At 39.2% G+C, this 14,851-nt stretch overlaps 1 long non-coding RNA gene across 1 annotated transcript in view; it reads left to right on the top strand.

Moving 5' to 3' along the window:
* LOC148126329 (uncharacterized) overlaps positions 1–8,903 on the top strand; it is a 76,792-nt gene extending 67,889 nt beyond the window's left edge. The window contains exon 6 of the long non-coding RNA XR_015743103.1: positions 6,783–8,903. This is a non-coding gene — a long non-coding RNA (uncharacterized LOC148126329). The remainder of the gene's footprint in view (positions 1–6,782) is intronic.
* The last annotated feature ends 5,948 nt before the right edge of the window (positions 8,904–14,851 follow it).

Here is a 14,851-nt window from a genome sequence, read left to right as displayed (position 1 = left end):
GAAATTAAAATACCTTACATCTACAGCATTCTCCCAATCTCCTCACAAAATCATTCATTCAAAAACGAGATAAGGTTAGCCTTGTGAAACTTATTCCTGAAAACTCCAAGCTAACTTCTTACGTTAATAACCACATTATTAAAATGTCGATAGAGCAGTCTTTCAATGACTTCCTCTAGAATTCTTCCCCAATATCAGTAGCAGATTGGAGCCTCCTTTTCTTTTTTGCGGAGAGAAACAAAATATTTGTTTTCATCTAAAAATCTGCCATGTCATCACCTCTCCATAATTTTTCAATGATCGCACACACTTTCTTTTGCCAGAGTAGCAGCAAGTTTTTCCCCCCAGTACCATAGAATGCAATATTTACTATAACCCAATCACAGGGCAGAATTACAGCCAAAGCAATGGGAATGTTAGCGATGAAACTGAGTAACTATAATGGCATTTTAGAGGAGTGACTTTGAGGTTTAGAAAGTTTGTTGTGGTAAGTTAAAAATACAGTTTCAGCTATGTGCTTTCAGTTGATTCTGTAGCAAATTTCGCCTATGTGATTTTTGGAACAAGTATATAAATGGTTTGGCAGTATATTGCTAATTCCTATCTGATAGTCAGAGGTATCTTTAAAAAAGCTTCTGGGTAAGAAAAGGATGACAGACTTTTTAAAGATGCTGTTTACCAGCTACAAGTTGGTATAAATACAAGATGCCCCTGTTGGAATCTGATTCCAAGGGGGAGGTCAAGCAGCTGACAGCGAGTGGGGAGTGTGGCTCCAGTGGCTGTGGAAGAAACCGGGGAAGGGCACAATCTGGCTGGACATTCAGAGGAAGACCCAGGGCCACTCCCTTTTCATCCTAGGGCATGCAGGGAGGAACAGAGAAGGGAGCAATGTGAGTTACGTGGGTTACAGGGGAGAAAGGGCCCCTGATTCCCTTCATTAGCTACAGTTGGGAAAACAGGATTTTAAAAAGGCGTTCACGCACAGTACCTTGCTGGAAACAAAGCGTGAATTATTTTTGTTTGTCAAGTCTTATCTGGGTTCTGGTGTCCTCCCAACTGTGTCTGTTTCAGTTATCTTCCTTATCCTGCCCTGTCTCATTAATTGTTGCAGTGTGGTTTGTGTTGGTATTTATTTATAATTTATATGTACTTTGGGTTCGGACTGAATTTCTTCCCTTTAAAGACTGTTCTTGGGAGAGTTTTTTCTCCAGCTGATGATAACTGGACATTGGGGGCCAAGTTGGAGGTATTAAAGGGACTTTACCTACTTTTGTGACTTTGTTGCTTTTGTGCCATGCCCCGGGTCATCACATTGTCCTTGACTTTACAATAGTTTGTTTAGTGACCATCCAAAGTTGTAAAACAGTACTGGAAAAAGTGATTGATGGCCGTTGCAGTGCTCCCATGGTCACGTGATCAAAATTCAGATGCTTGGCAACTGACTCATATTTATGACCATTGCAGTATCCTGTGGTCCTGTGTTCACCTTTTGCAACTTGACTAGCAAAATCAATGGGCAGAACAACCGTGTTCTGTCTTTTAATTGCTGGCTGAATATAAAGACAGGCAGGCCAACTCTACAAAGGCTTCCATACAAAGTTTCTTCATTGGGTCACAAGGCATCCTCGAAATATAACTCACGGTTATGTCGAGATCCATCTAATGTCCAAATCTTTGCATAGTTGACTCCATAGTGTAAAAATACAGTTATCTTCATCCCGTAACGATGGAGCAAAGGGTGACACACCTGCATGAAGCTGAGGTCCGAGCAAGAGCAAAGAAAACTCCACCAACCCAACCAAGGATCAGTTCAGGGACCAATCAGGATTACAGATGTGACCACATGATATGAACTACATTTACCACGATGCATTAACTACATTTACCATGAGGCATTCCCTTAAGGGGACATCTCCCAATTCCCAATTAACTATCCCAATTCCCAATTAACTATATACTGTCTGGACAGCACAAACTGGGTTACTAACTTAACAACAGCAGTTGTTCACTCAGCAGCTGTAACCAGAAATGAGGTAAAATAGGTCAAAATTCACTTAACCACCACAGAAATGTTGGGCTCAATTATGGTCATACATTGAGGATTACCTCTACTGATGCTTTGTCAAATATGCAATTCAATTAATCATGTCTTCTCGCGGGATTTGATGGTTTCTTCCAATCTGTTTGTTTAGTGAAGGAAGCCATCCATTTTTACTAAGGTAACTCTAAATTTTCAGATTATTTCTTAATAGTACAAGTAGTCCTCGGTTTACAATGGTTCTTTTAGTGGCCATTCAAAGTTACAATGGCACTGAAAAAAGTGACTTATCACCATTTTTCATAGTTATGACCTTCACAGCATCCCTTTGATCATGTGATCAAAATTCAGATGCTTGGCAACTGATTCATATTTATGATAGTTGTAGTGTCCCAAGGTCATGGGATCCCCTTTGGTGACCTTCTGACAAGCAATGGGGAGGCCAGATTCACTTAACAATCAAAATAACTAACTTATCCACTGCAGTGATTCACTTAACCACGGAGGCAAGAAAGATTGTAAAATGGGGCAAAACTCACTTAACAAATGTTTCATTTAACAACAGAAATGGTCATACATTGAGGATTACCTATATAACAGAATATATGAAGAACTCCTACAGGACTGTCCTTCTAGACTCCTGATTCCCACAGCCAGACTCTGTAACCTCGTGGGAAGTCCAGAAGCAAGAGATGAGGACAAAATTGTATGGTGTTTTTTTTTTTTAGTGACTGGTTTGCAGAGGTGCCATGTAGAAGGAACATATGATTGATTGTGCCTCAAATGATACAATGGTCTTTTCATTTACTCTACTTAACTCTCAAGATAATTTTAAACATGTGTGAGAAATTAACGCCAAGAGAAGGAAGGAAGATCATGGAAAGTGGTTCCCCACAGATTTCCAAATATTTTCTTTATTGGGGGTTATTATTCTCAGTGTTTCTTGATTTTAAAATGAGACTACTTCTCTTTCATCTTATTTAAGAAGACTAAGATGAGTGAGGAATCAATATTTGCACGTTGATATTTGAAAAGTGGCAAATCACCATATTGCCATTTGATTCAAATGACATCTAAGCAAATGTGTGACCATATTCATAACAACAGATGAGAGAAAGGCCAGGTGTTTTTCCTCATCAGCCACCAGATGGAGATGTTTACTTATAATCTACTTTTTAGTATTATTATTTGCAGGCTAGTGCATTATTGTACAATGACTATTGACTAAAGGTATATCTTCCCAATCTCTCTCTCTCTCTCTCTCTTTCTTTCTCTCTCTCTCTCCCTCCCTCCCTCCCTTCCTCTCTCTCCCTCCTCCCCCCTCCCTGATGTAATTCTGATTTGATTTAGGATAAGATTTGGGGCACTCAGCCAACTTTTGTATATTTTCTTTTACCTTTGTAAAAAATGATCAAACTGGCTGAAGTTAATTGCCCCTGCATATCATGGATTGCCAAGATTGTTCTGGCAGGTTTTTGAAATGGCTTTGCGGTTCCATCCTTCTCTCTGGAGTGGATCATTCTGATAAGGGTACTGAGAATAACAGGAATGCTTTGCAGACCTGGCCACCTCCTTGCCTACCTCAGCATCTGCAAATAAGATTCAATTAAATATGAGGAAAAACCCATCCCTGTAAACAATCCAAGTAGTAAAAAGGGAAACATACCATCAAAAGAAATGCGGTGTGCCTGTGGAAATCCAATTATATTCAACCTGCAGTCCTGGATGTAGTCATGTTTAGAAATAAGTTAATGTGTAAATATTACAACCATATCTATAATAAATGTCTTTTATATAGTGGTAACAGTGGAAAAAGGGCGCAGTGGCTCAGTGGCTAAGACGCTGAGCCTGTTGATCAGAAGGTTTGAATCCCTAGCGCTGCATAAAGGAGTGAGCTCCAGTGGTAGGATTTAATTATTTTTTTTACTACCGGTTCTGTGGGCGTGGCTTGGTGGGCGTGGCAGGGGAAGGATACTGTAAAAGCTGCAGTCAGAAGGATATTTGCCAGTTCTCCGAACTACTCAAAATTTCTGCTACTGGTTCTCCAGAACTGGTCAGAACCTGCTGAATACCCACCTCTGGAGTGGCTGTGATCAAAGACTCTCTGGTGAGCTCCCATTACTTGCCCCAGCTTCTGCCAACCTAGCAGTTTGAAAGCATGTAAAAAAAAATGCAAGTAGAAAAATAGGGACCACTTTGGTGAGAAGGTAACAGCGCTCCATGCGCCTTCGGCGTTTAGTCATGCCGACCACATGACCACGGAGACGTCTTCGGACAGCACTGGCTCTCTGGCTTAGAAACAGAGATGAGCTCCGTCCTCCAGAGCTGGAAATGACTAGCACACATGTGTGAGGGAACCTTTACCTTTACCTTAACAGTGGAAAAGGTAGCAATCCTAAAAGGAAAGAAGTATTGAAAAAGGTAATTTTCGTCTTTGAAAAGATAATAAATTAAGAGGTGGTCTTGAAAAATGTTGTGTGTGCTCAAGACATATCTGATCATTATGGTTTCACATTTAACGTTTTTGCATTAAATTGCATTTTAAAAAGGAAAGAAATTGTGTTCAAATATTCATGTAATCTGTATTCTTATACTTATTTTAATTTTATGAAGCAGAAGCAGAATAACAGAGTTGGAAGGCACCTTGGAGGTCTTCTACAGGAAACCTTCTACCATTTTGGACATATGGTTGGTCCAATCTCTTCATAAAAAAATCTCCAGTGTTGGAGCATTTGACAGGTCCTCATAATTTTTTTGTGTGTAATTTCCATAATATGCAACATGCTTTACAGAGTTGACACAGCAGAATACATTTCCTGCTCTGAGGAATTTAAATTTCAACAGGAGGCAGATAAAGGAAGAGAGGAAATGGAAAAAGGAAGGACAGACAAGCAGCAGATAACTGTTAATTATAACTTAGGCTTGTAGTTGGCTGGAAATGAATATGTTTTATTATGCTTCACAAAAGGATCTGAATTATGAGCCTGTAGTACTCCAAATGTTGATGAAATATACCCAAAGTCCTTATTACCATCACATCCAGGATGACTGGCAATTATAGGTGAGTCACATCTACAGGTTCTCAAACCCAGCGTAGATTAAGAAAACGGCCTGTAGAGAAAGGACTAAAACAATATCCGCTACACTATTTTATAGTTTTGGGAGACACTGTCCCCTGCCAACAATGAAGGCTCCTGGTGCTGGACACTAAGGAGCATCTAGTTGTGGACAGTTGTACTAGCACATACCTCCAAAGAAAACAGGCAAGACATTATTTGTCTTCATTATTGCTTCTAAGCAAAAATCCTTTTGTTTGTGTTTGCTGCTTGTCCATGCTCTCAAAACACATGTTGTTTGTAGCTGCCTTCCATTTTAATGTGGCTGTTTTATTCGAGGTTCATTTACACAGTATGTTGCTAGGCCATTTACAAATTGAAGCTGATGAATATTTCATAGCATCCCCCAGGAATTCCGTCAAAGTGCCATTTCATGGCAGGAAATGCAAGAGCTGTGTGTGAACAACCTAAAATGTCCATCTTCTGTTTTCAAGATATTTACCAACTATGGCCAGAACTTATGGAAAATGAGGACAAAATATATTTTAGACATAGGGTTTTTGTGTGTGGTGGTGGTGGGGGATTATTTCCCTTCTGCCTCTGCCATCAAACCTTTGAGACTTTTGTAAAGTGTATTGTTATAATTTAAAAAGGAGGGCAATTTATGAATATTTACTAGCCTAGTTGTTCTCATGTGACCATAGCCATATTATTTCCCAGTGTCAGCATGAATTTATTAATTCATAGGTTTGTGTTGCTTCATTTAAACTGCATTTGTTTCTTTTCAGCTAAACCAAACAAATCTTTGTCTTTTAATATGTATTTGAATGGATTTTTTTTCTCCAGTATGTTTTATCCTAATTTATGTATCTTACTGTATATGCTTTTGACAACTGTAGTTTTTGGATCAAGAATTCTATCACAGAATTCATGGTATCAAACCAGTGGTGGGATGAAACCAGTTTAACAATTGGTTTGGTGAGTGTGTGAGCACTGTTCAAAAACTGCCCATTTTAAGCTTAAAAATTTACCTTCTATGTAAGTGCTGGTGAGTAAAACAGTTGACGCACAGCAATCTGCTGTGCCATGTGAATCAGCGGAGCTAAAAAACAGCGAAATATAGGACAGGAAAGGGCAGGGGCAGAGCCAACTGCTCACTGGGACTACCAGTTTGCTAGAACCGGTGTGAACCGGTAGAATACCACCACTGTGTCAACCCCCCCAAAGTACAGGTGAGTTCTCTTTAGGATATGCAGACCAGAAGGTCAGTTTGTTTCAAATATATGCAGAATATGTCCGCCAATAAATACAAGCTTTTTATGGTTTAGTGTATTGGGTCTGGAAATGTGGGTTCCAGATGTTTATAAAAAATTCCTTGCAGCCTATCCCAAGCTTTCCTGACTTCATTTGTTCTCACAACAGCTGTTTCACACTGAAAAGCTCTGTAGATGTGAGAAAAGACTTCACATTTTGAGCAGAAAAAGTGGTTTTGGACAGATGGGTGAGCAGGAGTTTGTTGAAGCACTCAAGAATGTATCTCATTCTTCCATTTGGCAGATTGTTTGATGTGAAGCAAGTGCTACACAGTCTCTTTCTTACAATTGGAAATATCTTGTCAGAGCTTTGAATGTTGCTTATTGTAAATTAGAAAATGATGGAGATTCAATTTTCTCTTTTGATTTTTTTAGGGGACAAGGGACCCCACAACGCAGAAGTGATTTGTGTGCAGCTCATCAGGAGGCTCCAAAATTGCATCCATTCCAGTCTTACAAGACTCACATCTGAAATAGTGCTCATTACCCATTCTTTGTTATTCCAACTTTCCCTGCCCCAGAAGCTATGCTATTAGAGTTGATTCTCACATTAATAAAAAGACAAGTCTTTTTGAAATGATCTACTAATATAGACTGATCCCCCTTCAAAAAAAGAAACAGCCCTCTTTCCCCTTAACTTGTAAGAACACAAGAACGCAAGAAAGAATCCAAACTTTTTTAAAAAATTTGCCTAGATTTTAAATATTTTTTCACCCAAAGGGTAACATTTTCATCAGAATTCTTGAACTGTTATTTTAGCCTTTTTCTTAATCTTATTGATCAATATTCAGAGAGACTTGTTCTTTGGAGTGATGTCTTCCAGTCCTGGTTATACTGGAAACATGTAAAATTCAGCATTGATACTAAATTGAAGAGCATATCTATAGCTCAGGGTTGAGCTAGGAAGTCCTTAGTGCTCACCGAACTTGGTTGTTTGCTTGTAGACATTTCATTACTGTCTAGGTAACATCAGTGCTAGTGAATGTGGGTTTGCTACCTGTTTCTAGATCATAGCTTGCTCGACCAGTGTTGATGGGATGTTTTTTCCTTGATAGTTCCTTAATTAGAGTATTATTTTTTTTATTTGGTGCTAATCCCATCTTATATGTTTTTTGGCTGCTTGAGATGATGTGTTCAGGTCTTTTTCTTTCCCTCTTCACATTTATTGTCTCTTTGAATGGTGTGAACCACTAAATGTGGTTCATAGAAGCAGAAAATTGTATCCTTAGCAAAGAAATATCAAGGAGACAAACAACTAAGCAGAAAGCAATATCCTAATCAAGAAACTACCAAGGAGAAAACAAACACTATTATATATAAAACAAACTACTATATATAAAAAGGGAGCGCACTCGGTAGCAGTGATGATGTTATCCTAGTACCTAATGAAAGGTTTAGAGTAGACTCAACCAATGAAAGCATCAAGGACTCCAATTGATTGAACCAGTGTTCTGATTTGCTCTCATGGGAGAAGTAACTAGTTGGCAATCAGGCAAACATTTGCAGACATCTGAAACTTCTTTCCAGTAACTCACTTAAATTTAATAAAAGGAGGAAAGAAGCACATAACTAGCTATGCTTTGAGTCTTTTGTGATTGTTGGAGCATTGTTCTAATTCCTAATAATCTCTTAAACTTCCAACCGTGTTTTTGTTTCTGGAATAAAACAGAACTATGACCCAACATGTCACAAAGACAGACAGACAGACAGACAGACAGACAGACAGACAGACAGACAGACAGACACATACACACATACACACATACATACACACACACACACAGTAAGTTACTAAGACAGAGCAGTTCTGGAAACAATATTTTGAATGGAACATGGAGACATGGCATAATAGTGATTTTAGTCTTTTCTGATTGGAATAAACCTGACAGGTTGGGTCCTGGCCTTTCTGGACAACCAGTTTGTCCAGGCAGAGTGGATTAAAATATTTGGCTTTGTCTTAGCTGCTGAGCACCGTATGAAATAATTCACTTTGATTGATCATGTTCAATAGAAGTTGATGCCAATAATTATGGCTTATGTATGTGAATTTTCCCAGATTTTTATATGTTCAAATACCAATTCAATTCAGATGAACTTTGGACACAAAACTGTATCACATCAAGCCAGGTTTAAACAGAAATGTGGCTAGTGATTTCATGGTGTAGCACTAATATCTCTTCATTGTTAAAGCCTTTAAATAAGCCTGTTTTAATAATCTGTGTATTATATTGACCATATTCAAAACAGGAGGGTTAAATAGGGAAAAAAAACTTCCTACTTACATTGCCCACATCTGAGAAGAATATTAAGCAATTTCTCCTTGTGCCTTCAGTTTTCTGAGCAAAACAACCAGGATCATTTATTAAACTGTTTATTATCAAGAAATGTCAGCTCAAGGAGAATTCTTTATATGGAAGATATTTTCTGTTTTCCATTCCAAACCCATGCATTTCTCGAGAGTATCAATTTGTAGCTTTATTAAAATGTATTATCTTGAGCAGATCTCTGAGTTTATGATATCAGAGTGACGAGAAAGCCAAACCTATTAGAAAGTTGAAAGGGTTATAACACCCCAAAGATTTAGAAACTCTGCCTTATTAGTATAGTAATGCCCCATAATGCTTTTTATCTTTGGGGATATAATACAGCTTTACACACACGCGCACACGCACACACACACAAAATGATAGAATCATGGACTGGAGAATGGAATAAGCATCATTTGAAACTTATTTAATAAGCTGATGGACATCAGGCATTCTCACCACCATTTGCATGTTTCTTGTATATGTGCCAGATTCAGTAATACAGACCAGCTTATATTGTTCAGCCAATGTTGAATTAATAACATGGACTTTACACAGAAGATTCATTGGGGGATAACTATGGAAATTCTCAGTTAGCCAGGTCATGGCTGTCCCAAAGATATAACTGGACTTTCTTGTTTTTCTTAGATGTTTTGCTTCTCATCCAAGAAGCCTCTTCAGCTCTGACTGGATGGTGGGGAATGGAAGGATTTATACTCCTTGCAGACAGCTGATCATTTGCATCCTTTCAGAGAATCCTTGAAGCCACTTGGAGGTTTCTCTGTGTCCTCAAGGTCACCTGAGGAATGCAAATGGGTGCAAAGCCTTTTTGGAACTGTTGAACGGGTTTCAAACTACAGGACCTCAAGAGCCTCTTTAGCAGCTCCAAGAAGGCTCCACATGCATTTACACTACTCAAGTGACCCTGAAGACACAGACAAACCTCTAAGTGGCCTCAACAACTCTCTAAAAGAATGCAAATGACCAGCTGTCTGCAAGAAATATAAATCCTTCCATTTTTCACCATCCTGTCAGAGCTGAAGAAGCTTCTTGGATGAGAAGCAAAACTTCTTCAAAGAAAAACAAAAAAGTTCAGTTGCCTCTTGAAAAAGCACCTTTGGGCCAATGGGGGAATGACTTTGTTTTATTTATATCCTGACTTTGCAAAAATTAGTCAAAGTGCTTGATTTCCACACAAAAAAAATGTCCTTTCCTAGTTCTGGGTGGAGTAACTTTTCTTCTTGAATCCATTTCTGTATTTTCATCTCCAGCCTGCCATAGAGATATTACCATACCACCTAAATATTTTCTCAACTTAAAAAGAAAAAAAGTGGCTCGCAAAAAGCACCCCCTGCTTTATTGGTCTAGGCCAGCCTGCTTTTACGGTGCTGAGAAACACAGCCAATAAAAATGTTGACAAGGATTTAGCCGTATTTATAGCAAGATAAATAAAAGAATGTTGACTTCAGTGGTTGCATAGTGCTAAATGGCGTCCATTTGGAAGACCTGGGGACAAATAACAAAGATGAGGTGTGCGGCCTCCAGGAATTTTATGAATAGTCATTGACTAGGTGGTGGTTGGTCCACATTGACCTTCAGCTGCCCTTCCAAGTGTTTAGTTTTCTCATTACTGGTTCCTTTTAAGGAGGAAAAGAGAAGGAAAGAGATTTCCTTGTTCCTCTCCGTGTTGCTTAAAGCTCAAGCATCCTTTAAGTACATGTCAGTGGGGTTTTTTTTTAATTTCTTCCTGTTGACTCCATGTAGCAGTGAAACTCCATTCCTTCCCTGTCAACAATTTGATGGAGATTGGTCGTTTGTGAATCTACGCAGAGTTCTCTGCCATATTAAGAAGCGTTCCCGAGATGGGGTAGAAGGCTATTCCTTGTCTTCCTTTCCAAGTGTCATTTCTGAAAATACGCACACAGAGGAGAAGCTCTTACCCAACCAAGGAATTGTGCATTCCTTGGGACTGGGGATGTTTTACTGTGTTAACGCAATTGTACTGCAAGTGAAAATCAGAATGAGAATTTTTGTCAACTAATTTTAGTGCAGCAAAACCAGTGAATAATGAATCATCATTACTAATTGTTGAGAGCCTACGGGTTGGGTGCTATGACGGGAGCTAAATGGGTTTGGGCAAAAGTCTATCATGTAGCAAGATTTCATTTTATCAATAGCAAAATCACATTGCAGAAGGAGACATGTTAATCTATGGTAGCATAAACTCAGAGGTTTGGTAGCACCTGTTTAAACTAATACATTTTATAAAATACATACATTTTTGCGTAGTTCACTTTGTCAGATGCATGGAATGGCTAAACCAATGTAGGATTTAAATTGGGATGGACTGATGGCAGAAAGAAGGGTAATCAATTGTAGATGAACTCAGGATGAAGATCTTTCTTGGAAAAGTCAAACAATCAAGGTTGGCAAGTGGTATGAGAGCTGCCTGATAGAGATACAATGATGGCATTTACAACTGAGAATGGGACTCTCAAGAAAATGGATGGTTTTTTTTGCTTGCACACCATTCCACATACACAGTTTTCAAAGAATGTTTGTATGTCCAAAAAAATACATTTGCACAGAGATTTATTAAAACTTGTCTGTGGGTTTGATTGCAAATGGAATCTATGAGCACAGCTAGGCAGGTCTATGAGGTCTATGAGCACAGCTAGGCAGGTCTATGAGCACAGCTAGGCAGCTGTACCTTGTGCCAGTCCCTTGTCCTGACCCCTATCCTGCCTCAATAATGAGACCAAGAAGTGATACAGTGCTCATTGTTTTAACAGGAGGTAATATAAGAGAAATAGACGATATCTTGTTTTTTTATACTTCCTCTTCATCAGTGGCCAATAACAAAAAACACTAGGACCATGCGCTCTGCTTAATGTGTGGTAGAGCAGGAGTGGGCAAACCTACACAGGCATTTGGAGTGGTCCTCTTTCAAGGGACCCAATTAACAACTCCAAAAATGGATGTGCCCATTGTGTGTTACCAGCCAGTTGGTCTACATATGAAAGAAAGCTATAGTGTCCCCAAAAACCAACAACCCCAGTCTGACCATTCACAAACACAGAGAAAGGACACGCAGTTGAAGTAACAGGAAGTCACTGACAACAAGCAACCTCTGTCCTTGATTAATGCCACGAGGAAATGATGGTGCTGACATCGAGGGGGTGTGACTGGAAGCATCCCAAAGTAACCAAGGCAAAACGTTGCCACTTGCTCCACTGCACTCACCAAAGAACAGGGAAAAATACAGCTACATAAAACCTCTTTCAGCAGAAGGAGCAGAAAAGCCATAACACGACCATTGTTGAGCAAAGCCTCTTTCCCAGTTAAGAGTGATCTGCTGTAGAGAACTAGCATTACTCCAACAGAGCATTATGCCTATTTTTTCAATAGAAGTATTATGTGCTTTCAAAAGAGTTTAACCTGTGGATGTAAGGACCCTCCATAAGCTCTTAGAAGCATTTTAGAAAGTGCTGGTTAGACTTAGGCAAACATATGTTATGTGTGAAAACGTGTGGTCTCGTCCAGTTCTACAGCTCAAGTCAAAACAGACATTGAGAACCAAACCCAGTAATCAGAATGGAGGAGGTGTGGCTTACTAGCCCAATAAAGGTTGTCCAGGTAGTAGCCCTTAATCATGTTACTCACAAAATTATTGTTGAAGCATGCTAGAACACGACAAGAGGGAAAACACTATGTCAACACAGGGACAACCAAAGCTATGGACTGGATGGGGATGCTGTCATACTGCTTAGCAGGACTTGTCCATGCCCCAATCAGAAGGATATGAGGAGGACCATGAGAAAGAACTAGTAGAAATCTAAAGTAATAGGACGCACCATCTCCATTCAACCTTTTAAACCATTTATATGACTTCTGTTTGTTTCTGAAATTTAATTAGGGAGGGTTATTTTTTAAAATGCCTCACTTTAAAGAAGAATTAATTTAGCACAGGAAAGATTCCATTTCCTGTTATATGTAGGAGCTGGTATCCAATCTCATCTACAGTAAAATAGCAGCACTTTTAAATTTTATAGGCAATTCCAGCTTATCCATAAAGATATTTTAAAAAAGAAAACACCCTGAGAAGCAGAAAAGGAATTATTTAGTCTGAAAAGCATGGTAGGAATTTTCTCTCACCAAAACATGGCCTGAAAGTATATGATTTCCTCTCCTTCCTGTCCCATCCTACTGAATGTTTTAGAAGTAGAAGAAAATAAAGAAGTTAAGAAACTTCTTTAGTAGTGTGGGAGACAGTAGAAGTAGACCTCTACTTACAACAGTTCATTTAGTGACCATTCACAGTTACAACAGCATTGAAAAAAGTGACTTATGACTGTTTTTCACACTTATGACCATTGCAATATCCCCATGGTCATGTGATCAAAATTCAGGTGCTTGGCAGCTGACTCATATTTATGACGGTTGTAATGTCCCAGGTTTTGCAACCTTCTGACAAGCAAAGTCAACGGGGAAGCCAGATTCACTTAACAACCTTGTTAGTAACTTAACCACGGCAGAGATTCCCTTAACAACCGTGGTAAGAAAGGTCATAAAACGGGGCAAAATTCACTTGGCAACAGACATTTGGGGCTCAATTGTGCTGTAAGTCGAGGACTCCCTGTATGGAGGAGTTGAAACATGGAAGAGGGACATGCCAGGCTGCAAAATGCTGTTGGAAGTTTTGTCAGCCTGCATAATTCTGTCGATATTTTGTTTGCCTGTGTTGTTATTTTTCTAGACAAATTGGATTTTAAAGATGTTGAACTTGTGCTAAATGATTTCCCGTGATGTTTGAAATTGTCTTTCTGGAGACAGAATCTGCCCTTTTCGATCTTCTATGTATATGAAATACCATTTATGTAAATGTTTAAATAAGGCGTGAGCATTTTTCTGGTGCTTCAGACCGTAAGGGTAATGCAGAGAACTTTGTCTCAGGGAAACAACATCTGTTGAAGGAGAACAGCAATTAGAAATAAGGTTGGATGCATTATTTTATCTCTTGTAACCTGTCTTTTGTAAGCCAGCCAAGGGCACTGCCGGTCTTGAAATAACCTTGCAGATAAGGACATATTTTGGTCCAAACATTTGTTTGTTCCTATGTACAAACGACTCTTAATCATGAAGATTTAGCGCTTTTGGCCAAAATGGGAGTGACACAGTCAAAGTTAAAGCAGAACTGTCACAATTACAAAAATAGCTTATTATATGTGTTTATAAGAACTGCTATAAGAAGACTATGCAGGCATAGTAGGGGTGGGATTCTACCAGTTTGCACCCATTTGCTAGAACCGGTTGTTAACATTCTAAGCAGTTCGGAGAACCAGTTGTTAGAAGAAATTACTGGCCTAATCCTGTAAGGAAGGCAGGAAGGAAACATTCTGGTGTTGCTTACAGAAACTGCCTCTCTGTTAACCCTTATTACATTCTTAGCAGGACTAGACTTCCTGTCTCAGGAACATCTCTGGAGTTTTTTTTCCTCCTTTGCTGGTACTTTGCTTGTGTGGAGTGACCATTCAAAGTTATAATGGCAGTGAAAAAAATGACTTATGACCATTTTTCGCACTTACGACTGTTGCAGCATCCCCACAGTCTTGAGAGGCCAGGCAAGGAGATGTGTGCCTTGATGTGAATGATATTGAGTTGGCCACACCCAGCCAATAACATGACCACCAAGCCATGTCCACCCATCACATGATCACCAAGCCACGCCCACAGAACTGGTTGTTAAAATTTTTGAATTCACCCCTGAGGCATAGTTACAGTAAGTGCTCACCAGATGAATTAAACTGCAAGCCCTATCACTGTGTACTTGATAGGGGGAGGATTGCTAAGACCAGGCTAAACTTTGCCTAATTTTGGGAAATAAATAATACGAATGAAATCAAAACAAGCAAGACAATATTCTAAATGACTCACTACATGTAACCAAGAAAACACATATCAAAAGGAACATCTGACTTTAGGCATGCATGCTCCAGGAAGTTGTAGCCCAGCCGTAAATGGGCTTCTTAAAAACTGAGTCCACCTCTTGAATTGTGAGGAAAAGGAAGAACAAGTCAGAACCTGGATAGGTAACAGGGCGAGCCTGATCTCAGTCCAGAGAAAGTTCCAGGTGTGTCA

The sequence above is a fragment of the Pseudonaja textilis genome, chromosome 3 (assembly GCF_049901715.1).
Source record: "Pseudonaja textilis isolate UNSWEBS1 chromosome 3, rPseTex1.2, whole genome shotgun sequence".
Lineage (NCBI taxonomy): Eukaryota > Metazoa > Chordata > Lepidosauria > Squamata > Elapidae > Pseudonaja > Pseudonaja textilis.
Note: the sequence above shows the minus strand (reverse complement) of the source record. Positions and strands in the feature narration are given on the sequence as shown.